Consider the following 10,772-nt stretch of genomic DNA (forward strand, 5'->3'; position numbering starts at 1 on the left):
TATCAAGCAGTACATCTCTGAAACCACGGTCACTCCACAAAACCGGGTTCATCAGTTGAATTTAACGTGTACTGTTATCAAAAGAAGAAATATCAGAATGAAAAACCGTCAGATTTTTTTTTTCAGTTTAGAGCGAACAGAAATTCACGCTCTGACACACATGAAAGACGCTATCAAGTGAAAATGGCTTGCAAAATCATGTTAAAGCCCCTGTAGCTGTAACTCTTAGAATTTGTCGACCTGAAAAAGGCTTTCTATTTTCTCTGGTTTTCTTTAAATTCTACAGGATATAGTCGTTCATCACTGAAAAAACTGGACAAGTAAAATTAAATTTTAACCGTTTTGATTTCCCGCCATTTTAAAAAAAATGTAATATTACAAGGAAACATAGCATATGGTGTTATAGTGGAAAACATTCAGCACTATGTATTATATTGACTACTCTATTGTTTCTGTGAAGATTCCAGTTCATATATGCACGACGTACAGTGGTTTTTTTTTGCTGTATCTGCATTAGGGCGTCATTTTGTTTGGGCAAACATTTATTATTTATCTTACTCAAAATTGCACATGTAGTGACAGTGGACAGTTTATTCTACCTGTAATAAACACCTCTCAATGTATACATTCCCGTGAACTTCTTTAAGTTTTGAAGTAAAATCTCAAAAAATAATGCTAGACAAAGACACCACCGTACCCACTCTTTGAGGGGACGCCACAGCTGGTGTGACGTCACCAACAGCGACCGCCAGCGCAACGCGCATCCAATAAACTAATGCCTCATTCACACGTTTTTGTTGAGTGACCGTGATTCAATTAACAATTTGAAATAGCCAAGCCCAGCCAAATTTCAATATGCTGGGGAAATTCTCTCGTGGTCACTTTCTGTTTTGAATTCACATTGAACTGCCAAAATTTCAACCAGAGTATTGTGTTCATTACCAACCACACTCGCTTACGTCAACGCGTACACTCAAAATATCGATTTTCCCCAAAACTTGTAACCTTCTTTTACATACAGACTTTCAATTCCGCAAAAAACAAGGTCAAAATATTTGCGAGATCAAAACTATCTACGTCACATTGTGAATTCAACAGTGAATGAGGTTTCGGGCAAATAAAATTTATAGATCAGGTAACTCCATTGTGTTGTTGTTCACAATGAAAAACATTTCTTCTGCTGTCTGAGTGTAGAATGCAACTGTTATGCCATAGTCACTATCAAGCAGTACATCTCTAAAACCACGGTCCAAGTTGTTGGAGGGACTCGACACAAAGAGACAAAAACTGTTCATACACGGAGTGTAGTCCAATCAATCGGAAGAGTAAAGACTCTCCTAGGTCTTCGGTATTTTCAATTCTTTTTACAAAGCAGTGAGAAAAGTCTCGTTTCTACAGTCTCACATCTATATATGCATATACAATCCACGTTAAAATTTAGCGTAGATTTAAGTGCTACACGCGGTATGTTTTTGTCAAAGGTTGTAGTGGTGTAGACAAATGAAACCATAGACAGTAGAAGCGAGATGAGACTAACAATATGTGTAGAACCGTGGAGAGGTAGGTGTCCACGGAAGTCTAAGGTAAAAGCGAGGCGCTACAAAGAACGAAGAAAGTAACGTTTATTGTCATTGTTGAATATAAGACGATAGCAGAATAGGGACATTGCATCCCTCCCATGGAGATACCGTTTACCCACGGTTAACATACAGTTTATACACTGTTTACATACGCACCAATATACTTTTGAAGTAAACGGCACCAACTAAACTCTTTTGTCATTTGCCATGAACGCACTGGTCTGCCTGTTGTGGTCCGTGCATACTGAGACAAGTAAAAACGCTGGTCCTAAGTCACTGGGAAAGAAGTATCGACGACCGCATTTTAGTTTGCCCGGGTACAAACTTGCAAGTCGAAGGCAGTTCGGCTTATTGCTCAGTTCAGCTCGTCGGTGTAAACACGACACCTCGAAAATTATAGGTTTCTTCATCGTGGAAAGGATAAGGTAAGTGAACGCGATAACTTGTCGTTTCGGCACTAAAACATTACGGCCTAAGTCGTTTTGGCCCCGTATCTTCCTGCCCCAAATCGTTTCGGCACTGGGACTTCTAAGACGTTTCGGCACTACTGTTTCCAATAGTTCAAAGTGTTGTCATGCTCTCGTCGAACCTTATCAACTTGTATGTTTTTGCTAAATCACACGCGTGCGCGTGATCTTTGCCGTTGGACTTACAGCTGCGTAGACTTGCTCCAAGTCTGTGGGCATATAAATATCAAAAAAAAGAATAAATTGAAGGAATGAAATTCAGCAGACTGTCAGGTTAGGTAGTGGGCTAGTGCTTAGATCGTGTGGATAGAGGTACTGTGGTGGGGTTAACTTTTTGCCCCACCGTCTGACAGCATGGAGCTAAAAAAGACAGTAACTGCACTGACGAGACAAGCCAAGCGACTTGGGGCCTGTCCAGTAACCGCGTATCCACTGCGATAGTAACCACAGGCGCTCCTTAACGGGTAGTCTGCTAAGTAGATCGATTTTCCGATCGATCTATTGATCCCGTAGTCGATATGCCCGCCACTGCAACCTAAATACTCACAAGGTGAGTATTTAGGTTGCAGTGGCGGGCGTATCGACTACGGGATCAATAGATCGATCCGAAAATTGATCCACTTAGCAGACTACCCAGCTAAGGAGCGCCTATGATAGTAACTAATGACAATGTCTACCTGTATTCGTTTTCAAAAAATAATTTGACACACATTGATTGTCCCTTTCGTGTACCGTACGATGAAAAGTTGTTAATCGTCGTAGCTACGTGTGTTTGTTTCACAGCAATCACGGTTACAGTTATGACATTGCGGCCTAATTGGTATAGACTTGGTTCAAATTGGCGAATTTTTAAACAATATACTATTCATATGGTTTTTCTCCTATTTCACACAAATCTATTTGGAATTTGGTAGCCGAGGGGCAAGGTTTTCCTAGCGATTGAATGCGTTACATTTGAGTCTGCGCAGTGAATTAGTTTCTGCGGGGACTCACCGTAAACTTCCCTGCTCACTCCTTTCATTGCATTCACCCCACTCACGCTTTCAAATGAAAACAGAAGACAAATCATCGCGTTCGCCCCACTCAAACATTCAAAAATCACAGACTTGAACCAAGTCTATAACTGTTACGATTATCGGGGAAAAGAGTGGTACGGCGAAACGACATTGGGCCAGGGCCGGAAAACCACAGGCCAGGGCCAAAACCACAGGCGCTCGGCACATTTCTGCGATAATAAACATAGTTAATGTGTGGAATGTCTACATGCCTTGTTTATTCAATAAACAATCACGGTACATGATATTACAGAAAAAATGTGCAGCAATGGACAACGCTGACACTGTGCAGCAATGGACAACGCTGACACTGTGCAGCAATGGACAACGCTGACACTGTGCAGCAATGGACAACGCTGACACTGTGCAGCAGTAGCCAATCGGTTATGCTAGCCGACATGTACAGTGATATCATTTACCGGGATTTTTTATCGAATAAACAAGTCATATAGATATTCTACATACAGTATTAAAAATGATTATTATCCCAGAAATGTGCCGAATGCCTGTGGCTGAAACGGCTTTGGCCGTAACGGTTCAGTGCCGAGACGTTTACAACAACCGTTTTAGTACGGTCATTGTGGAGGGACCGTCGCTTTGGCAAGAAAAGTATTCCATTGTACTAAGTTCTCACGCGTACCTCCATGGTTAAAATCAACTTTTTGTGTCATTTTTATGTATCTGAGTATTATAAACATAATAAAATGACTATTACTGTGCACTGTACAACTATACAGGTCGTTCTATGATTTATCGGTTTTGTTGTAAGCCAAGAGACGGGTCCTGAAGCGCCATGACCAAGGATGTTACCAAAGTCGCCCCATAATATGAAATTTTCCATAAGAAACCTTTCGACCGTTTTCTCTCAAATCAAGAACAAAAATCAAGGGTCACAGTGCAAATTTTGCTCCTCAAATTTACACACATTTGAAATTCAAAATGGCCACCATTAGATTTTCGAATTTTCACAAAAACTTCACTTTACTAGCTTCAAAATGAGCTCCAACAAGTCGTACTTCAGAGTATTGAGAAGTTTGAGAGTCCGAATATTATCTGTCCCCGAGGCGCATACTGAAAGTAGCAAATGCGAACATATTGATAAAAGTGAAGGTGTCTCAAAGTACAGTAGCAGTGAAGAGAGGGCTTCACACATCGAACTTAATGTTGTTCGTGATACCCCCTAGTCAATGGAGGGCTGTCTGCTATCTCCGTAGCCCGTTCAAGGCGGAACGATTGATTTTTGGTGTTCTTTTTGAGGTGGCAAGTTGTCGGACACTAGGATTTAACCTCTGCGTCTCTGTAGTTCGTGGCACTTTACTATGGCTTGGTTTTTTTTTGTATTTGTTCGTTTTTGGGGGAGAGTAGCATAATACAAAATTCATATATGTAGTCTGTTGGCGTTATGTCCAATTCGATTTACCATATTAGCTCTGCCTGCTGTCAGTCAAGGTTATGTAACAGAGAGAAAAACAGAAAGATGATATAAAGTCCCTCCATCAAGGACTGTACTAGCAGTCATGATGTGGGAACGCTTATTTGCATATCACTGATATTTCCACCAAGCTTATACTCAGGGTCACCATAGGGATGTGCTGAAATCAAAAGATTATTCTTGGCATCACTACTGGTGGTTCGTATATGCATGGAGCAAGATAACGATCTGTTTCTAGCTCCATGGTGTATGCGTGGAGCTAAAATGGATTAGCTCCATGATATATGTTAAGTACAGAACAACTGAATGTTGATCTCAACCACGGTACTTTGTTTTTTGTTTGTTTGTTGTTTCTTTTAGCAAGCCTCTGATAATAACCGGTGTGCACAAGTTTAGCCGCAACTGTCAGCATTTGACCAGTTGTCTTATCTTTTCGAAACGTTGAGGGAATGTTGGACTGGGAGATTCGTCGCTCGAGGGCGCTCTCTAAGCGTCCACTCTTACTTCATACGACCTTGAAATGAGTAATAAGGGACAGATATTGTATAGGAAGCATATCTGCCTTGGGTCTTTTGTTCCAGATGACATTTTAACACGATGCACATATTTTTTTATCCTTGTCTTGCACGATGGATACCGCGTTCCGAGTTTAGTCTCATTTAAAACATCAACGGTAGAGGGTTTACCCTCTACTGTTCATGTTAAAACAACATCCACTAAGTCGTAAAACTTTTTTTCTTTCAGAGCATCCTGGTAGTGGATATACCCAGTGAATTTTGAAAAAGCAGTTCCTAACAGTTTCATCTCCTGGCAATTGAAAGTAAAAAAGCAGGCAAGATTCCAGTTACAAGAAAAGCCGGATCGGATGCCACAGTCGGAATTCACTGAGACTGGGGTGATTGGATAGCTACGTGTCTTCGCAGTAAATGTAGCCAACTGCAGCGATTATATAAATCTTGGGAGATTTGAAATTCAATGTCCATCAACAGATGTCAATGCAGCAATAAGAAGGCAACAGAAGCTACACATAATCGCACAAGTAGCTCTGACGTGAAATCTTCCTGAAAGTGATTCCTTATTCTTCAGCTGGGAAATAAAGTTGCGATGCCTTGCCTTTTGTAAGCAACATTTGTGTGAAGAGTTCTACGCTGAGTTCTGAACGTCGCTGAAGGATTCCCTCAAGTGAAAATACCATCATGGCATTTCTCGGACAAGTGTGCGGGGAAAGTTTTGTGGAGGATGCATTTTCGGGAGCTCACCAGAAGACTCAGTCAAATGAAAAACATTTGCAATGTAAAGTACATGATGAAAGGTTTGAACAAAATGAGAATCTTATACATCATGAGAGAATTAATCATGGGGCAAGCTCCATGGATGACAACATAAAATGTCACCATAGGGTCAATTCAAACGAAAAGCCATTTGTTTGTAAAGTCTGTGGTAGAGGTTGTGCATCGAATTATCATTTGAAAAATCATCATAGAATTCATACAAACGAAATGCCATATAATTGTAAAGTTTGCAATAAGAGTTTCAAACAGATTGGAAATCTAAATATTCATCAACGGGTTCATTCAAATGAAAAACCGTTTGTTTGCAAAGTCTGTGGTGATGGTTTCAGGTGGCATTCTGGTTTGAAAAATCACCAGACTATTCACACAAACGAAAAGCCATTTGTTTGTAAAGACTGTGGTAAAAGTTTCAGAGAGATTAGAAATCTAAAATCTCACCAAAGAATACATTTAACTGAAATCCCCCATGTTTGCAAAGTGTGCGGTAAGAGTTTCAGGTGGAACTCAAACTTAAAACGTCACCAGAGGACGCACAAAAACGAAAAACCATTTGCTTGCAAAGTCTGTAGTATGAGATTCAGAGAAAATGGTTCTCTAAACCGCCACCAGAGAGTTCATTCATATGAAAAACCGTTTGTTTGCAAAGTCTGTGGTAAGGGTTTCAAGTGCAATTCCAGTTTGAAAACTCACCAGAGGGTTCACACAAACGAAAGGCCATTTGTTTGTAAAGTCTGTGGTAAGGGTTTCATACAGAGTGGAGGTCTGACTGTTCACCAGAGGACCCATTCAAATGAAAAACCATTTGTCTGCAAGGTTTGTGGTAAGGGTTTCACAAGAAACGAGCATTTAAAGGGTCACCATAGAATTCACACAAACGAAAGGCCATTTGTTTGTAAAGTCTGTGGTAAGGGTTTCATACAGAGTGGAGGTCTGACTATTCACCAGAGGACTCATTCAAATGAAAAACCATTTGTCTGCACGGTATGTGGTAAGGGTTTCACAAGAAATGAAACTTTAAAGGGTCACCATAGAATTCACACAAACGAAAGGCCATTTGTTTGCAAATTCTGTGGTAAGGGTTTCACACTAAATGGACGTTTAAAACGTCATCAGATGATTCATAATTAAAATGAGAAACATTTTGTTTGTAAGATGAGAGGAAAGTGTTGAAAATGAAATACAAAGTATACCACACCGGCATTCATACTAAGGGTACAAATAAAAAACAGTGTGTTTTGAAAGTGTATCTGTTATACAAAGTAAAACATTGTCTGGTATTACATCTTTTTTATTTTTTATTGTACATGTATATGAAGGTAGATGCTTTGATATAGGTTTGTTCCACATGAAAGTTCCAGAGATTTCTTTCATGAGCTAAATTTCCGTATTGTATAGGGTGCTATTGTTATTAGTCGGTGAACATCCTTTGCGTATGTACTTCATGTATGTATGTATGTATGTATGTATGTATGTATGTATGTATGTATGTATGTATGTATGTATGTATGTATGTATGTATGTATGTATGTATGTATATGTATGTATGTATGTATGTATGTATGTATGTATGTATGTATGTGTACAGTAAAACCTGTCTAACGGAACCCTGTCTAAACTGAAAACCTGTCTATGGCTCATTTCATCCAAATTTCCCCATTGAAAAATGGGAAAGTACAAGTTTATCACTCGTCTCTGTTGCAGACGACATCAAGTTTTCCTAACAATTCCAAGAATGTGCACGTGCGTGGATGGTGCTTTAAAACTTACTCTGTGGACATTTATCCGACTGTCAACCAGTCTGTAAACGGTTTCTAAGACTGTCAACCTGTAATAAGTTCTTTGCTTGTATCAACACTAAAATTATGTAAACTTCTTGACTAAATATTGACGAATAAGGATGGAGATTTTGGATGTATGTGTTGCGATTTCAGAGCAAATGCCCCTTTATTAGATTTTCTCATATCTTTTCAAAGTTTTATGTCAAGGAGTCTATTTGTCATTCTTTAATGGTTTTGACTCTTGTTTTCTACTCTGTTATGTACCTTTTTATCAATTGTTTCTATTTCATGTGTTGTTTATGTAAATGTATGGTTGCAACTAAATTTTTCAGACTTGAAATCGATATGTCAACAATGTTTTCTTTTCTTCGTTTGTTTTCATTTCCAACGTCGTCAGAAATAAAATCTGTTTCAAGATACTCAGTACAATTGTTTTCATTGGTGGAGTTCATGACGAGACAACTGAGATATTGAAAACTTTCGGAACATCTGATTCAAGCTTGCTTTGAAAACACATAGCAGGAAATTATAACTCCTGGTATGAAGTATTCTTTTTGGGACATGCCAACATTATGGCTGTGAAACTATCGCGTAAGGGGATAGGGAATGGATGTAGCAGGTTTTCCTCGACGATGTATGGCTAACGAGGTGCAGAAGTTGAAATAAATCTATACTTCGCATGGAATTCTGTCTTATAGAATACACACAAACTAAAAGTCGTTTGTTTGCAACGTTTAAAGACTACTTTACCCTCAAATGTCATCCCAGGATTCATTCCAATAACCATAATTCATTCCGATGTTTACATAGTTTGTGGTGGGAGTTAAACTTATTTGAAATATCACCAGGAAGTTCACACTCACGAAAAGCCCTTTGTTTGTAAAGTTTGTGATATGGGATTCAGAAAAATTCAGTATTTAATAAGCGAAAACAAGGTTCATTCAAATGAAAAACCATTTGTTTGAAAAGTCTGTATTAAAGGTTTCACAAAAATGCATTGTTTTTAAATTACAGAATGACTCAGAATTAAAATGAGAATCCTTTAGTTTGCGAGATGAGTGGAAGGAATTGAATTGAATACAAAGCATAACATACCACCACAGCATCGATACCTAAGTACTGCATAACGTCTATGGAAAACCAATGAAATTAAAATGGTCATGGTTGACGTCACGGTTGCGAAACTATCTATAGTTACTGTCATAGTTTTCGGACAATAAATATTTTTCGACCGATACAATTAGCAAGACAGCGAAATTAACGAAGTATGTTGACAATTCTTACAGAAAATTTCAGTGCATTAATCATTTATGATTTAACTGGCGAGAAGTAGTATACTTGTTTGGTCACAAATCCAAAATTTGCAAGTCCATTTGATATCACAAAATATGTCCGACAACTGTCGCAGTAACCGGACGACACAGTGCGACAGGGATTTCAATTGTCCATGGACAATTGAAAACAGCCAAGCCAAATTTCACATTTCAATGTCCCGAGAAGATTCTCTCGCGGTCACTTTTTGTTTTGAATGCATATTAAACTGCGAAAATTGCACCGAGCATATTGCGTACATTATCAATCACACTCGACAAGGAAACTTACGTCAACGCATACTCAACATATCGATTTTTCCCAAAACTTGTAAACATCTTTTACATACAAGATTTTCTACCCCGCAAAAACAAGGTCAAATTACCGGTGTGATCAAAAATATCTACGTTTCATTGTGACTTCAACAGTAAATGCTATTTCGTCCCAAGATAAATCACGGGACCGTGGATAAATTTACATATTAGGTAACGCATTTATATTATTCCAAACATTGAGCTAAAAAGGAGGTTCATGTTCACAATGACAATGAGCTCTTCCGCTGTCTGAGTGTAGAATGCAATTGTTAGGCCATGGTCATTATCGAGCAGCACAACTCTGAAACCACGGTCACTCCACAAAACTGGGTTCAGCAGTTGAATTTAACGTGTACTGTTATCAAAAGAAGAAATATCAGAATGAAAAAGACCGTCAGATTTTTTTTCAGTTTAGAGCGAACAAAAATTCACACTCTGCTGATCATGACACCTATGAAAGACGCTGTCAAATGAAAATAGCCTACACACTATAGCGTATATTCAAAGCCGATGTATAGCATAAAATCGATAAGGGAAAAAAATCGCATGCTTGCTGTATCATGAAATACTAACGTTTCGAAGTAGCAGTAGATTTTATTGCAAATTCAGGTTAAAGCCCCTGTAGCTATAACTCTTAGAATTTGTCGACCTGAAAAAGGCTTTCTATTTTATCTGGTTTTCTTTAAATTCTACATATTTAAAGGATATAGTCGTTCATCACTGAAAAACTTGACAAGTAAATTTGAATTTTAACCGTTCTTTTGATTTCCCGCCATTTTTAAAAATTGGTAATATTACAAGGGAAACATAGCATATGGTGTCACAGTGGAAAACATTCAGCACTATGTATTATATTGGACTACTCTGTTGTTTCTGTGAAGATTCCAGTGCATATATGCACGACGTACAGTGTTTTTGCTTTATTTGCATGAGGGCGCCATTTTATGTTTGGGCGCACGTTTATTATTTATCTTGCTCAAAATTGCACATGTAGTCACAGTGGACAGTTTATTCTACCTGTATAAATACCCCTCAATGAGTACATTCTCGTGAACTTGTTTAAGTTTTGAAGTAAAATCTCAAAAAAATAATGCTAAAAGATACAGCTATCGGGCCTTGAATTTCTTCCTCAAAGACACCACCGTACCCACTCTTTGAGGGGACGCCACAGCTGGTTTGACGTCACCAACAGCGACCACCAGCGCAACGCGCATCCTATAATAATGCCTCATTCACACGTTTTTGTTGAGGGACTGTGATTGAATTAACAATTTGAAATAGCCAAGCCAAGCCAAATTTCAATATGCTAGGGAAATTCTCTCTCGGTCACTTTCTGTTTTAAATTCATATTGAACTGCCAAAATTTCAACGAGTATATTGCGTTCATTACCGACCACACTCGCTTACGTCAACGCGTATACTCAACATATCAATTTTTCCCAAAACTTGTAACTTCTTTTACATACAAGATTTTCAATTCCGCAAAAAATAAGGTCAAAATACCTGTGAGATCAAAACTATCTACGTCTCATTGTGCATTCAA

This window comes from Ptychodera flava, chromosome 1, assembly GCF_041260155.1.
Source record: "Ptychodera flava strain L36383 chromosome 1, AS_Pfla_20210202, whole genome shotgun sequence".
NCBI classification, from domain to species: Eukaryota; Metazoa; Hemichordata; class Enteropneusta; family Ptychoderidae; genus Ptychodera; species Ptychodera flava.